Raw genomic sequence first — 16,966 nt, 5'->3', positions numbered from 1 at the left:
CGTGGACAACAAACGTTGGAGCATCTTCCTAAGGTAAAAAGTTCAGATCTTGCCTTGTAGTTCTTATGGTATGCTTCTTGGACCAATTTCCAGGGTTTTTGGTCCCAAGATGGACACTGTATGAGCAAATAGCCTCCATTGGCCTAGATCTTTCATATTCCCGGACTATTTGAGTTGTATGTTCATAAAAATGTAATCTTGGACATAAATATTGAACCATGCATGAGATCTAGATCTTTGGAGGAGAAAGGAAAGGTGTTAGAGGGTGAAGGGACCTTTACAGCCATGCCAAGGCTTAAAGGTTCGGACTTTATGGGATAAGAGGCTTAAGGACAGCCAGATCTGGAAGTTGAAGGAATGTCTTAACCGTTTAAGACCAAAATTCATGGAATGGCTGAAACTGAGACTTACGCTGGGCCTAACTCTCAGTATGCGCAACGTAAGGGGTTGAGACCCCCGATAGTAGTTCATCGACGTACGCCCCGTGTACAGAAGCTGTTACGCCCCGCGTGTTGTTGGCTGTTGACTTTTGTTGCCTTTTAGGGTTTTGGTCAACATGCGGACTTTGAGTCAAGGAGGGGTGAAATGGTCTTTTACCCCTCTGTGGGATAATGAAAAGGGTGTAGCTTAGTCTTGGAAGCCTATATTAATTAGAATGATACTTCATTGTGATTAGGCGGGGTTGGGTCGTGGTTTCGTGATTCGGAGATATCAAGCACGTGAGATTCTAGACTTCCTACGAGGTGAGTCTTCTCACTAAACTGTACCCTGAAGGATATCTATGTGTGACCCAAAGGTCGGATATGTTATAAGTTGTATGCATTGTATGTGATTAAGTTAAATGTTTGTATGTGCTATGTATGCTATGCTTGATATGGGCCGGAAGGCATTATGTTATGGGCTGGATGACATTGTGATGTGGATCGAAAGGTCAACGCGGGTAGGACTGGAAGGTTTATCGGGTCGGGACGGAAGTCCCCTGAGACACATGGACCGGAAGGTCATGGCCTGGAAAGGCGTATATGTGTAAGTAGTATTTTGGGTAACTCACTAAGCATTTATGCTTACAGTTGTTGTGTTATGTGTTTCAGGTACTAGCGAGGACCATGGGAAGGCGACGGCGTGATCTGTACACACCGACGGAAGATTTATTTTATGATCTTGGGATTTGACATGTTTTGTATTATGATTATGATACATTGTATTTTATGGCTTGTTTTGGTTGGAAACATGCTTTAAGAATTGAAAAAACTCAAAGGGTTTTGTAACCAATTAACCCAAGACAAAACACACTTCCTATTTCTATAGGAAAACCACACAAACGAGAAGTATTGCATTGAGTCGACGATATCACATTTGCTAAGCTTTCCTGTAGCAACTACTTTGTCATTACTGAATCTCGAAATGCCCAAAAAGTAGTACACAGAATCACATTAACTAAACTCTTTATTCTGGAACTCAAAGATAAATTATATACTTCAACAAGCACCTCGGCAACCGAATCTACTTCAACAAGCACCCCAGCAACCGAATTAACATTTACCTGATTAATTTCCAAAAAACTAAATACAGCATTCCAATCTCTAGCGGCCACTTCACATTGCATAAAAAGATGATTGAGTTGTCTAATTTCTAAAATACAGATACAAAGAGCAAAAATAAAGAGGAAAATCAGTTCTCCAATCTACCAAATTAAAGCAATTGTGAATCCTATCCATAAGTGCTCTCCATATCAGAATATTCACTTTTTTGGCAAGAAAGATGTAACAGCCCGATATTCGGGTACAACCATTTAGCCCTTCATCTTTTCATAATTATCATTTTGGCCCTGTGTGTTGGGCGAGTACGATGGGCGTACAAAGAGTACATTACGCGTACTCGCACGCTTAATTGAAACGCGTTGTCACCCGGGTACGCTGGGCGTACCTAAGGTGACACCGGGTGTAACCGCTCTAGACCCAAAACCCTAATATGGCTTGAGGGCTATAAAAGGAATGAGATAGCCTAGTCCCTCAGCCACCATCCTTCAGAAAGAAACCCTAAGAGAGCATTTCCTTCATTTTTAGCTTGGGTGTGAGTGTTCTAAGCTTCAAAATGTCATTTCAAGGTAGCAAAAGAGAATAGGAGTCCATTGTGGAGGCTAGAACTTGGTGGACAAGTGTAGATCCGTGGACAACAAAGGTTGGAGCTTCTTCCTAAGGTAAAAAGTTCAGATCTTGCCTTGTAGTTCTTATGGTATGCTTCTTGGAACAATTTCTATGATTTTTGGTCCCAAGATGGAAACTGTATGAGCAAATAGCCTCCATTGGCTTAGAACTATCATATTCCAGGACTATTTGAGTTGTATGTTCATAAAAATGTAATCTTGGACGTAAATATTGAGCCTTGCATGAGATCTAGATCTTTGGAGAAGAAAGGAAATGTATTAGAGGGTGAAGGGACATTTACAGCCATGCCAATGCTTAAAGGTTCTGACTTTATGGGATAAGAGGCTTAAGGACAGCCAGATCTGGAAGTTGAAGGAGTGTCTTAACCGTTTAAGGCCAAAATCCATGGAATGGCTGAAACTTAGACTTACACTAGGCACAACTCAGAGTACGCGCAACGTAAGGGGTTGTGACCCTCGATAGTAGTTCATCGACGTACGCCCCGCGTACAGAAGCTGGTACGCCCCACGTGCTGTTGGCTGTTGACTTTTGTTTCCTTTTAGGGTTTTGGTCAAAATGCGGACTTCGAATCAAGGAGGGGTGAAATGGACTTTTACCTCTCTGTGGGATAATGAAAAGGGTGTAGCTTGGTCTTGGAAGACTATATTAATTAGAATGATATTTCTTTGTGATTAGGCGGAGTTGGGTCGTCGTTTCGAGATTCGGAGATATCAAGCACGTGAGATTCTAGACTTCCTACGAGGTGAGTCTTCTCACTATACTGTACTCGAAAGGGTTTCTATGTGTGACCGGGAGGTCGGATATGTTATAATTTGTATGCATTGTATGTGATTAAGTTAAATATTTGTATGTGCTATGTATGCTATGCTTGATCTGGGCTGGAAGCCATTATGTTATGGGCTGGAAGGCATTATGTTATGGGCCGGATGACATTGTGATGTGGATCGGAAGGTCAATGCGGGTAGGAACGGAAGGTATACCGGGTCGGGACGGAAGTCCCCTGAGACACATGGACCGGAAGGTCATGGCCTGGAAAGGCGTATGTGTGTAAGTAGTATTTTAGGGAACACACTAAGCATTTATGCTTACAGTTGTTGTGTTATGTGTTTTAGGTACTAGCGAGAACCGTGGGAAGGCGACGGCGTGATCTGTACACACTAACGGAAGATTTATTTTATGATCTTGGGATTTGACATGTTTTGTATTATGATTACGATACATTGGATTTTATGGCTTGTATTGGTTGGAAACATGCTTTAAGAATTGAAAAAACTCAAATGGTTTTGTAACCAATTAACCCAAGACAAAACACACTTCCTATTTCTATAGGAAAACCACACAAACAAGAAGTATTGGATTGAGTCGACGATATCACATTTGCTAAGCTTTCCTGCAACAACTACTTTGTCATTACTGAATCTCGAGATGCCCCAAAAAGTAGTACACAAAATCACATTAACTAAACTCTTTATTCTGGAATTCAAAGATAAATTATATACTTCAACACGCACCTCGGCAACCGAATCTACTTCAACAAGCACCCCAGCAACCGAATTAACATTTACCTGATTAATTTCCAAAAAACTGAATACAGCATTCCAATCACTAGCGACCACTTCACATTGCATAAAAAGATGATTTAGTTGTCTAATTTCTAAAACACAGATACAAAAAGCATAAATAAAGAGGAAAATCAGTTCTCCAATCTACCATATTAAAGCAATTATGAATCCTATCCATAAGAGCTCTCCATATCAGAATATTCACTTTGTTGGCAAGAAAATGTAACAGCCCGAAATTCGGGTACAACCATTTAGCCCTTCATCTTTTCATAATTATCATTTTGGCCCTTTGTGTTGGGCGAGTATGATGGGCGTACAAAGAGTACATTGCGCGTACTCGCACGCTTAATTGAAACGCGTTGTCACCCGGGTACGCTGGGCGTACCTAAGGTTACGTTGGGCGTACCTAAGGTTACACCGGGCGTAACCGCTCCAGACCCAAAACCCTAATATGGATTGAGGGCTATAAAAGGAATGAGATCGCCTTGTCCCTCAGCCACCATCCTTCAGAAAGAAACCCTAAGAGAGCATTTCCTTCGTTTTTAGCTTGGGTGTGAGTGTTCTAAGCTTCAAAGTGTCATTTCAAGAAAGTAAAAGAGAATAGGAGTCCATTGTGGAGGCTAGAACTTGGTGGACAAGTGTAGATCCGTGGACAACAAAGGTTGGAGCATCTTCCTAAGGTAAAAAGTTTAGATCTTGCCATGTAGTTCTTATGGTATGCTTCTTGGACCAATTTCTAGGATTTTTGGACCCAAGATGGAAACTGTATGAGCAAATAGCCTCCATTGGCCTAGATCTATCATATTCCAGGACTATTTGAGTTGTATGTTCATAAAAATGTAATCTTGGACGTAAATATTGAGCCTTGCATGAGATCTAGATCTTTGGAGAAGAAAGGAAATGTATTAGAGGGTGAAGGGACCTTTACAGTCATGCCAAGGCTTAAAGGTTCTGACTTTATAGGATAAGAGGCTTAAGGGCAGCCAGATCTGGAAGTTGAAGGAGTGTCTTAACCGTTTAAGACCAAAATCCATGGAATGGCTGAAACTGAGACTTACACTAGGCATAACTCTCAGTACGCGCAACGTAAGGCGTAGAGGCCCTCGATAGTAGTTCATCGACGTACGCCCCGCGTACAGAAGCTGGTACGCCCCGCGTGCTGTTGGCTGTTGACTTTTGTTTCCTTTTAGGGTTTTGGTCAACATGTGGACTTTGAGTCAAGGAGGGGTGAAATGGTCTTTTACCCCTCTGTGGGATAATGAAAAGGGTGTAGCTTAGTCTTGGAAGCCTATATTAATTAGAATGATATTTCGTTGTGATTAGGCGGGGTTGGGTCATCGTTTCGAGATTCGGAGATATCAAGCACGTGAGATTCTAGACTTCCTACGAGGTGAGTCGTCTCACTAAACTATACCCGAAAGGGTATCTATGTGTGACCGGAAGGTCGGATATGTTATTAGTTGTATGCAGTGTATGTGATTAAGTTAAATTTTTGTATGTGCTATGTACGCTATGCTTGATATGGGCCGGAAGGCATTATGTTATGGGCCGGAAGGCATTATGTTATGGGCCGGAAGGCATTATGTTATGGGCCGGATGACATTGTGATGTGGATCGAAAGGTCAACGCGGGTAGGTCCGGAAGGTTTACCGAGTCGGAACGGAACTCCCGTGAGACACATGGACCGAAAGGTCATGGCCTGGAAAGGCGTATGTGAGTAAGTAGTATTTTAGGGAACTCAGTAAGCATTTATGCTTACAGTTGTTGTGTTATGTGTTTCAGGTACTAGCGAGGACCGTGGGAAGGCGACGGCGTGATCTGTACACACTGACGGAAGATTTATTTTATGATCTTGGGGTTTGCATGTTTTGTATTATGATTATTATACATTGGATTTTATGGCTTGTTTTGGTTGGAAACATGGTTTAAGAATTGAAAAAACTCAAATGGTTTAGTAACCAATTAACCCAAGACAAAACACACTTCCTATTTCTATAGGAAAACCACACAAACGAGAAGTATTGAATTGAGTCGACGATATCACATTTGCTAAGCTTTCCTGCAGCAACTACTTAGTCATTACTGAATCTCGAAATGCCCCAAAAAGTAGTACACAGAATCACATTAACTAAAATCTTTATTTTGGAATTCAAAGCTAAATTATATACTTCAACAAGCACCTCGGCAACCGAATCTACTTCAACAAGCACCCCAGCAACCGAATTAACATTTACCTAATTAATTTCCAACAAACTGAATATAGCATTCCAATCTCTAGCAGCCACTTCACATTGCATAAAAAGATGATTGAGTTGTCTAATTTCTAAAACACAGATACAAAGAGCATAAATAAAGAGGAAAATCTGTTCTCCAATCTACCAAATTAAAGCAAGTATGAATCCTATCCATAAGAGCTCTCCATATCAGAATATTCACTTTTTTGGCAAGAAAGATGTAACAGCCCGAAATTCGGGTACAACCATTTAGCCCTTCATCTTTTCATAATTATCATTTTGGCCCTTTGTGTTGGGCGAGTACGATGGGCGTACAAAGAGTACATTGTGCGTACTCGCACGCTTGATTGAAACTCGTTGTCACCCGGGTACGCTGGCCGTACCTAAGGTTACACCGGGCATACTTAAGGTTACACTGGGTGTAACCGCTCCAGACCAAAAACCCTAATATGGCTTGGGAGCTATAAAAGGAATGAGATAGCCCTGTCCCTCAGCCACCATCCTTCATAAAGAAACCTAAGAGAGCATTTCCTTCGTTTTTAGCTTGTGTGTGAGTGTTCTATGCTTCAAAGTGTCATTTCAAGGTAGCAAAAGAGAATAGGAGTCCATTGTGGAGGCTAGAAGTTGGTGGACAAGTGTAGATCCAAGGAAAACAAAGGTTGGAGCTTCTTCCTAAGGTAAAAAGTTCAGATCTTGCCTTATAGTTCTAATGGTATGCTTCTTGGACCAATTTCTAGGGTTTTTGGTCCCAAGATGGAAACTGTATCAGCAAATAGCCTCCATTGGCCTAGATCTATCATATTCCAGGACTATTTGAGTTGTATGTTCATAAAAATGTAATCTTGGACGTAAATATTGAGCCTTGCTTGAGATCTAGATCTTTGGAGCAGAAAGGAAATGTATTAGAGGGTGAAGGGACCTTTACAGCCATGCCAAGGCTTAAAGGTTATGACTTTATGGGATAAGAGGCTTAAGGAGAGCCAGATCTGGAAGTTGAAGGAGTGTCTTAACCGTTTAAGACCAAAATCCATGGAATGGCTGAAACTAAGACTTACACTGGCGTAACTCTCAGTATGCGCAACGTAAAGGGTTGAGACCCTCGATAGTAGTTCATCGATGTATGCCCCGCGTACAGAAGCTGGTACGCCCCGCATGCTGTTGGCTGTTGACTTTTGTTTCCTTTTAGGGTTTTGGTCAACATGTGGACTTTGAGTCAAGGAGGGGTGAAATGGTCTTTTACCCCTCTGTGGGATAATGAAAAGGGTGTAGCTTAGTCTTGGATGCCTATATTAATTAGAATGATATTTCGTTGTGATAAGGTGGGGTTGGGTCAGCGTTTCGAGATTCGGAGATATCAAGCACATGAGATTCTAGACTTCCTACGAGGTGAGTCTTCTCACTACAGTGTACCCGAATGGGTATCTATGTGTGACTGGAAGGTCGGATATGTTATAAGTTGTATGCATCGTATGTGATTAAGTTAAATGTTTGTATGTGCTATGTATTCTATGCTTGATATGGGCCGGAAGGTATTATGTTATGGGCCGGATGACATTGTGATGTGGATCGGACGGTCAACGCGGGTAGGACCGGAAGGTTTACCGGGTCGGGACGGAAGTCCCCTGAGACACATGGACCGGAAGGTCATGGCCTGGAAAGGCGTATGTGTGTAAGTAGTATTTTGGGTAACTCACTAAGCATTTATGCTTACAGTTGTTGTGTTATGTGTTTCTGGTACTAGCGAGGATCGTGGGAAGGCGACAGCGTGATCTATACACACTGACGAAAGATTTATTTTATGATCTTGGGATTTGACATGTTTTGTATTATGATTATGATACATTGGATTTTATGGCTTGTTTTGGTTGGAAACATGCTTTAAGAATTGAAAGAACTCAAAGGGTTTTGTAACCAATTAACCTAAGACAAAACACACTTCCTATTTCTATAGGAAAACCACACAAACGAGAAGTATTGGATTGAGTCGACGATATTACATTTGCTAAGATTTCCTGCAGCAACTACTTTGTCATTACTAAATCTCGAAATGCCCCAAAAAGTAGTACACAGAATCACATTAACTAAACTCTTTATTCTGGAATTCAAAGCTAAATTATATACTTCAACAATCACCTCGGCAACTGAATCTACTTCACCAAGCACCCCAGCAACCGAATTAACGTTTACCTGATTAATTTCCAAAAAACTGAATACAACATTCCAATCTCTAGCAGCCACTTCACATTGCATAAAAAGATGATTAAGTTGTCTAATTTCTAAAACACAGATACAAAGATCATAATTAACGAGGAAAATCAGTTGTCCAATCTACCAAATTAAAGCAATTATGAATCCTATCCATAAGAGCTCTCCATATCAGAATATTCACTATTTTGGAAAGAAATATGTAACAGCCCGAAATTCAGGTACAACCATTTAGCCCTTCATCTTTTCATAATTGTCATTTTGGCCCTTTGTGTTGGGCGAGTACGATGGGCGTACAAAGAGTACACTGCGCGTACTCGCGTGCTTAGTTGAAACGCGTTGTCACTCGGGTACGCTGGGCGTACCTAAGGTTACGTCGGGAGTAACCTCTCCAGACCCAAAACCCTAATATGGCTTCAGGGCTATAAAAGGAATGAGATGGCCTTGCCCTCAGCCACCATCCTTTAGAAAGAAACCCTAAGAGAGCATTTCCTTCGTTTTTAGCTTGGGTGTGAGTGATCTAAGCTTCAAAGTGTCATTTCAAGGTAGCAAAAGAGAATAGGAGTCCATTGTGGAGGCTAGAACTTGGTGGACAAGTGTAGATCCGTGGACAACAAACGTTGGAGCATCTTCCTAAGGTAAAAAGTTCAGATCTTGCCTTGTAGTTCTTATGGTATGCTTCTTGGACCAATTTCTAGGGTTTTTGGTCCCAAGATGGACACTGTATGAGCAAATAGCCTCCATTGGCCTAGATCTTTCATATTCCAGGACTATTTGAGTTGTATGTTCATAAAAATGTAATCTTGGCCGAAAATATTGAGCCTTGCATGAGATCTTGATCTTTGGAGGAGAAAGGAAAGGTATTTGAGGGTGAAGGGACCTTTACAGCCATGCCAAGGCTTAAAGGTTCTGACTTTATGGGATAAGAGGCTTAAGGACAGCCAGATCTGGAAGTTGAAGGAGTGTCTTAACCGTTTAAGACCAAAATCCATGGAATGGCTGAAACTGAGACTTACACTAGGCGTAACTCTCAGTACGCGCAACGTAAGGAGTTGAGACCCCCGATAGTAGTTCATCGACGTACGCCCCGCGTGCTGTTGGCTGTTGACTTTTGTTTCCTTTTAGGGTTTTGGTCAACATGTGGACTTTGAGTCAAGGAGGGGTGAAATGGTCTTTTACCCCTCTGTGGGATAATCAAAAGGGTGTAGCTTAGTCTTGGAAGCCTATATTAATTAGAATGATATTTCGTTGAGATTAGGCGGGGTTGGATCGTCCTTTCGAGATTCGAAGATATCAGGCATGTGAGATTCTAGACTACCTACGAGGTGAGTCTTCTCACTATACTGTACACGGAAGGGTATCTATATGTGACCGGAAGGTCGGATATGTTATAAGTTGTATGCATTGTATGTGATTAAGTTAACTGTTTGTATGTGCTATGAATGCTATGCTTGATATGGGCCGGAAGGCATTATGTTATGGGCTGGAAGGCATTATGTTATGGGCCGGAAGACATTGTGATGTGTACCGGAAGGTCGACGCGGGTAGGACCGGAAGGTTTACCGGGTCGGGACGGAAGTCCCCTGAGACACATAGACCGGAAGGTCATGACCTGGAAAGGCATATGTCTGTAAGTAGTATTTTGGGGAACTCACTAAGCATTTATGCTTACAGTTGTAGTGTTATGTCTTTCAGGTACTAGCGAGGACCGTGGGAAGGCGACGGCATGATCTGTACACACTGACGTAAGATTTATTTTATCATCTTGGGATTTGACATGTTTTGTATTATGATTATGATACATTGGATTTCATGGCTTGTTTTGGTTAGAAACATGCATTAAGTATTGAAAAAACTCAAAGGGTTTTGTAACCAATTAACCCAAGACAAAACACACTTCCTATTTCTATAGGAAAACCACTCAAACGAGAAGTATTGGATTGAGTCGACGATATCGCATTTGCTAACCTTTCATGCAACAACTACTTTGCGTTACTGAATCTCGAAATGCCCCAAAAAGTAGTACACGGAATCACATTAACTAAACTCTTTATTCTAGAATTCAAAGCTAAATTATATACTTCAACAAGCACCTCAGCAACCGAATCTACTTTAACAAGCACCCCAGCAACCGAATTAACATTTACCTGATTAATTTCCAACAAACTGAATATAGCATTCCAATCTCTAACAGCCACTTCACATTGCATAAAAAGATGATTGACTTGTCTAATTTCTAAAACACAGATACAAAGAGCATAAATAAAGAGGAAAATCAATTCTCCAACCTACCAAATTAAAGCAAGTATGGATCCTATCCATAAGAGATCTCCATATCAGAATATTCACTTTTTTGGCAAGAAAGATGTAACATCACGAAATTCGGGTACAACCATTTAGCCCTTCATCTTTTCATTATTGTCATTTTGGCCCTTTGTGTTGGGCAAGTACGATGGGCGTACAAAGAGTACTTTGCACGAACTCGCGCGCTTAATTGAAACGCGTTGTCACCCAGGTACGCTGTGCGTACCTAAGGTTACACCAGGCGTACCTAAGGTTACGCCGGGCGTAACCGCTCCAGACCCAAAACCCTAATATGGCTTGAGGGCTATAAAAGGAATGAGATGGTCTTGTCCCTCAGCCACCATCCTTCAGAAAGAAACCCTAAGAGAGCATTTCCTTCATTTTTAGCTTGGGTGTGAGTGTTCTAAGCTTCCAAGTATCATTTCAAGGTAGCAAAAGAGAATAGGAGTCCATTGTGGAGGCTAGAAGTTGGTGGAAAAGTGTAGATCTGAGGACAAAAAAGGTTGGAGCTTATTCCTGAGGTAAAAAGTTCAGATCTTGCCTTGTAGTTCTTATGGTATGCTTCTTGGACCAATTTATAGGGTTTTTGGTCCCAAGATGCACACTGTATGAGCAAATAGCCTCCATTAGCCTAGATCTATCATATTCCAGGACTATTTGAGTTGTATGTTCATAAAAATGTAATCTTGGACGTAAATATTGAGCCTTGCATGTGATCTAGATCTTTGGAGCAGAAAGGAAATGTATTAGAGGCTGAAGGGACCTTTACAGCCATGCCAAGGCTTAAAGGTTATGACTTTATGGGATAAGAAGCTTAAGGACAGCCAAATCTGGAAGTTGAAGGAGTGTCTTAACCGTTTAAGACCAAAATCCATGGAATGGCTGAAACTGAGACTTACCCTGGGTGTAACTCTCAGTATGCGCAACGTAAGGGGTTGAGACCCTCGATAGTAGTTCATCGATGTACGCCCCATGTACAGAAGCTGGTACGCCCCGCATGTTGTTGGCTATTGACTTTTGTTTCCTTTTAGGGTTTTGGTCAACATGTGGACTTTAAGTCAAGGAGGGGTGAAATGGTCTTTTACCCTTCTATGGGAAAATGAAAAGGGTGTAGCTTAGTCTTGGAAGCCTATATCAATTAGAATGATATTTCGTTGTGATTAGGCGGGGTTGGGTCGTCGTTTCGAGATTCGGAGATATCAAGCACGTGAGATTCTAGACTTCCTACGAGGTGAGTCTTCTCACTATACTGTACCCAGAAGGGTATCTATATGTGATCGGAAGGTCAGATATGTTATAAGTTGTATGCATTGTATGTGATTAAGTTAACTGTTTGTATGTGCTATGTATGCTATGCTTGATATGGGCCGAAAAGCATTATGTTATGGGCCGGAAGGCATTATGTTATGGGCCGGAAGACATTGTGATGTGGATCGAAAGGTCAACACGGGTGGGACCGAAAGGTTTACCGGGTCGGGACGGAAGTCCCTTGAGACACATGGATCGGAAGGTCATGGCCTGGAAAGGCATATGTGTGTAAGTAGTATTTTGGGGAACTCACTAAGCATTTTTGCTTACAGTTGTTGTGTTATGTGTTTCAGATACTAGCGAGGACCGTGGGAAGGCGTCGACGTGATCTGTACGCACTGACAGAGGATTTATTTTATGATCTTGGGATTTGACATGTTTTGTATTATGATTATGATACCTTGGATTTTATGGCTTGCTTTGGTTGGAAACATGCTTTAAGAATTTAAATTTGTTTTTTTTAAATTCACGTTGTTATAAGTTGGTATCTGAGCCTTGGTTTGAGGGATACGGGTGCACCTTCGGGCGTAACTGAACTCAAACCGAGGATTTGAGAAAAAAAATTTAGTAATAAAAGCATAAAATTTTATAAGAGATTTTGTGATAACCATAGAAGAAGTAGTGTGTACGGTCAGCCAGCGCCCGAACGGTAAAATCACCAAAATACCCTTACAATATGTGTTATGAGATATGCTATGATATGTTATGTTTACTAGAGTGGACTAGGTATACATATTAGGACTAGAGTGGCCTAATTTGTGATGCCTTAGTCAAGGGGAATCCTGCTGCTATGAGATGCCTTGAGAGCGAGTAGGTAGCCTATGCATAGCAAGAATAAAGTACTCGCGTTCCAGGGTCCAAGGAGGAGGACTTGGGGTGAATGTTGATGCGGTATAATCAGTAGTATAGGGCTCGTACTACAGAAGACACCGGATCAGTGGGCAACCCAAGTAAGAATCCTTTGGGTATCGGAGGCCGAGTAGGGTTGCGTTATCGAGTTCAAGTATGCTCGATGGAGTCTCTGACATTTTTACATTGTATTTCAGAGGCATTATGGTTGGGACACGCCACAGACATGGGACGAGCGGTGTGAGTGACGAGGAGCTTCGTCAGATGATCCACGATGAGGTGGCTACGGCAATCAAGGCCGAGATTCCGGAGATGTTTGGGTCTATCAATACCACGTTGTTGGAGACTTTTGCTGAGCGGTACGCCGCGGTGATTGAGGCCGCAGCCGCTGCAGCTACAGCAGCTATGGCTGCTGCCAGACCTCAGGGAGGTGACTCGCTGTTGTTCAGGGAGTTCAGCAACACGAAGCCACTCAAGTTTGATAGGATGCATGATGCGATCTTTGCGATGAGATGGATTGATGACATTGAGGGATGCTTCTATACGTGTTCATGTCTGGAGCATCTGAGGGTACGGTTTGCTTTGAACCATCTCTGCCTCGTAGCGAAGGATTGGTGGAAGTTCGTGACGGTGAACTTCACTCTTGCAGAGATTTCAGCAGTGACTTGGGAGAGGTTCACCACCATGTTCAAAGACTAGTATGTTCCACTAGTGGAGAGGGAACAGCTGATTCAGGAGTTCTTGACCCTCAAGCAAGGTAATGATTCAGTGGTTGTGGTCACTTGGAAGTTTCATGAGAGGGCGATGTTCTGCCCTAAGCAGGTGTCTACTGAGCAGGCGCAAATGTGCCGATATTTGGGTATCTGAGGAGGGACATTCGGGAGTTCGTATCGAACTTGACGTACCGTACATTTGCTAAGCTCCAGGAAAATGCCCGGAAGAGGGAGATTGAGTTGGAGACTCAGGCCAGGGAGGAGGCCGAGTCTCAGAGGATGGATCGGTGGCCGGCTCAATCTCAGCCGGCAGCCAAGCAGACCAAGTCCGCCGATTCGAGGATGGGAGGCCAGAAGGGTTGCACTTGTGGAAAATGCGGCAAGGGTTATGAGGGGGCCTATCGATCAGGTGCTTGCTACAAATATGGCAAGGAGGGACATATCACCAGGGATTGCTCCAAGGGATTTATGGTTGGCTTCCATTGTAACCAGACCAGCCATCGGAAGGCCGAGTGTCGTTAGCTTGACTAGGGATCAGCACAGGGATCTGCACCTGCTGCTAGGGTTACCGAGACTCGACCGGCGAAGGCTGAGGCTCCGAAGGCTCCTAGGAGAGCTTTTCAATTAACTACGGAGGAGCTCCGTGCGGCGCCCGATGTCGTTGTTGGTATGTATTCTTTTGTGTATTTACTTTCATGTTGAGATATTGTGCTTATATTATGATATACGTAGGTACTTTTTTTGTGAATTCTGTACCTGCCTTGGTACTATTTGACTCGGGTGCGAGTCAGTCTTTTGTATCTTTGGCTTTTAGTCAGCACATTGGTATTGATCGGGAGGTGATGAGTCGACCCCTGAAGGTTTCCATAGTTGATGAGAAAGCGGTATATGCCACCGAGGTGATTCGAGGATGTGTGCTCGAGATTTTTGGTGTCATGTTCCCAATTGGTCTAGTTCATATCGCGATGGGAGATGTCTTTGTCATCGTGGGCATTGACTGGTTGAGTAAGTTTAGAGTGGTTATTGACTGCGAGAGACAGCTGATGACCATACGAGATCCTAGTGGGGGAGTGCTTACTGTGTATGGTGAAGGGACCCAGTGCGGTTCAGCGTTTTTTTCGGAGGCCAGGGCAAGACAGAGTTTGCAGCATGGCTGCAGTGGATTCATAGCCTATGTGATGGACACACGAGTGGCCGCGGGGAGGCCAAGTTCGGTTGACGAGGTTCCGTTAGTGTGCGAGTTTCCGGATATTTTACCCAAGGAACTGTCGGGCGTTCCTCCGAAAAGACAAGTGGAGTGCCATATTGATTTGGTTCCAGCAGCAGCAGCTATCCCCAAGGCGCCTTATCGCCTCGCACCGCCAGAGATGCAAGAGTTATCATCGCAACTTCAGGAGCTGTTGGGGAAGGGGTTTATTCGACCGAGTAGCTCACCTTGGGGAGCGCCGATCCTTTTTGTCAAGAAGAAGGATGGTTCACACCAGATGTGTATTGATTACTGGGAGTTGAACAAGTTGACGGTCAAGAACCGGTATCCATTACCTAGGATCGATGATATGTTCGATCAGTTGCAGGGGGCATCTTGGTTCTCCAAGATAGACTTGAGGTCGGGTTATCATCAGATGAGGGTTCGGGATGAAGATATCCAGAAGACTGCATTCAGAACTCATTACGGACATTACGAGTTTGTGGTGATGCTTTTTGGGCTCACGAATGCCCCAACTGCGTTCATGGATCTCACGAACAGGGTGTGCAGGCCGATGTTGGATCGGTCGGTGATCGTATTCATTGATGATATTTTGGTATATTCGAGGTCTAGACAGCAGCATGAGGAGCATTTGAGGGAGATCCTTGGAGTTCTGAGATTGGAGAGGTTGTATGCCAAATTCTCCAAGTGTGATTTCTAGTTACGAGAAGTCCAGTTCCTAGGGCATCTTGTTAACCAGAAAGGGATATTGGTCGATCCGGCCAAGATCGAGGCGATGATGAGATAGGAGGTACCGATATCACCCACTAAGATCAGGAGCTTTCTGGGATTGGTCGGATATTATCGAAGGTTTATTAAGGATTTCTCCAAGATCGTCGTACCACTTACCAAGATGACCCGGAAGGGTGTTGCATTTTCATGGGGTCCAGAGCAGCAGTCCTCGTTTGAGACACTTCGCCAGAAGTTATGCGAAGCCCCAGTGCTCGCACTCCCAGAAGGGATGGAGGATTTTGTGGTATATTGTGATGCATCAATATCTGGGTTAGGGGCAGTACTTATGCAAATGGGGCACGTGATAGCGTATGCATCGAGGCAGCTGAAGCCTCATGAGTGAGATATCCCACCCACGATCTGGAGCTGGGGGCTGTGGTGTTCGCCCTCAAGATCTGGCGGCACTATCTATATGGGGTTCGGTGTACCATATACACGTACCACAAGAGTCTGAAGTACTTGATGGATCAGCCAAACCTGAATATGCACCAGAGGAGATGGTTGGATGTGGTGAAGGATTATGATTGTGAGATCCTGTACCACCTGGGCAAGGCTAATGTCATAGCCGATGCTTTGAGCCATAGGGAGGAGATGGTTGAAAGTGATGACTCTGGTATTGGACACCATCCGAGGGGCCCAGGCTGAGGCTGCGAGATCAGAAAACCGAAAGAGGGAGCGGGTTGTCCGGAAGGTATCGGAGTTTGTTACAAATAGTTGGGGACTTATGACATTTCAGGGTCGGATTTGGGTACCGTTTATGGGCGGGACGCGTACCATTTTGATGGAAGAGGCACGTTGATCGAAGTTCTCGATCCATCTCGGGGCCACTAAGATGTATCTGGACCTAAAGAAGTAGTATTGGTGGCCCTGTATGAAGAGGGGTGTTGCATGGTTCGTCGAGAGGTGCCTAACTTGTCACCAGGTTAAGGCCGAGCACCGGCGTCCGCATGGTAAGCTACAGCTGCTGGTGATTCCCGAGTAGAAGTGGGAAGAGATTACCATGAATTTTATCACCAAATTGCCAAGGACTGCGAGGGGAGTCGATGCAATTTGGGTGATTGTGGATAGGTTGACGAAGAGCGCTCATTTTCTTGCTATCAGTGAGAGCACTTCTGCTGAGAGGTTGGCAGAGTTGTATGTGAGGGAGGTGGTATCGCGGCATGGGCTTTCGATGTCGATTGTTTCAGATCGAGACGTACGATTTACTTCCAGATTTTGGAAGAAGTTTCACGAGGAGTTGGGTACGAGGCTTCATTTCAGTACCGTATACCACCCACAGACGGACGGACAGAGTGAGCGGATAATTCAGACACCTGAGGATATGCTCCGAGCGTGTGTTTTGGATTTTGGAGGAAGTTGGGACACCTATTTACCCTTGGCAGAGTTTTCGTACAACAACAACCGTCATTCGAGCATTGGTATGCAACCCTTTGAGCTGTTGTATGGGAGGAGGTGTCGGACCCCCATCTGCTGGGGATAGGTGGGGCAACGTGTAACGGGTAGTATGGAGATCGTGCTTCAGACGATAGAGCAGATACAGCAGGTCAGACAGAGATTGTTGACCACTCAGAGTCGCCAGAAGAGTTATGCGGACAGGCGTCGGTCTAAGCTCGAGTCTCAGGTTGGTGCGCTCGTACTCTTAATG

Source organism: Lactuca saligna, chromosome 8 (assembly GCF_052625555.1).
Source record: "Lactuca saligna cultivar CGN05327 chromosome 8, ASM5262555v1, whole genome shotgun sequence".
In the NCBI taxonomy this organism is placed as follows: Eukaryota; Viridiplantae; Streptophyta; class Magnoliopsida; order Asterales; family Asteraceae; genus Lactuca; species Lactuca saligna.
The sequence above is the reverse complement of the archived record's forward strand: the minus strand, read 5'-3'. Positions refer to the sequence as shown.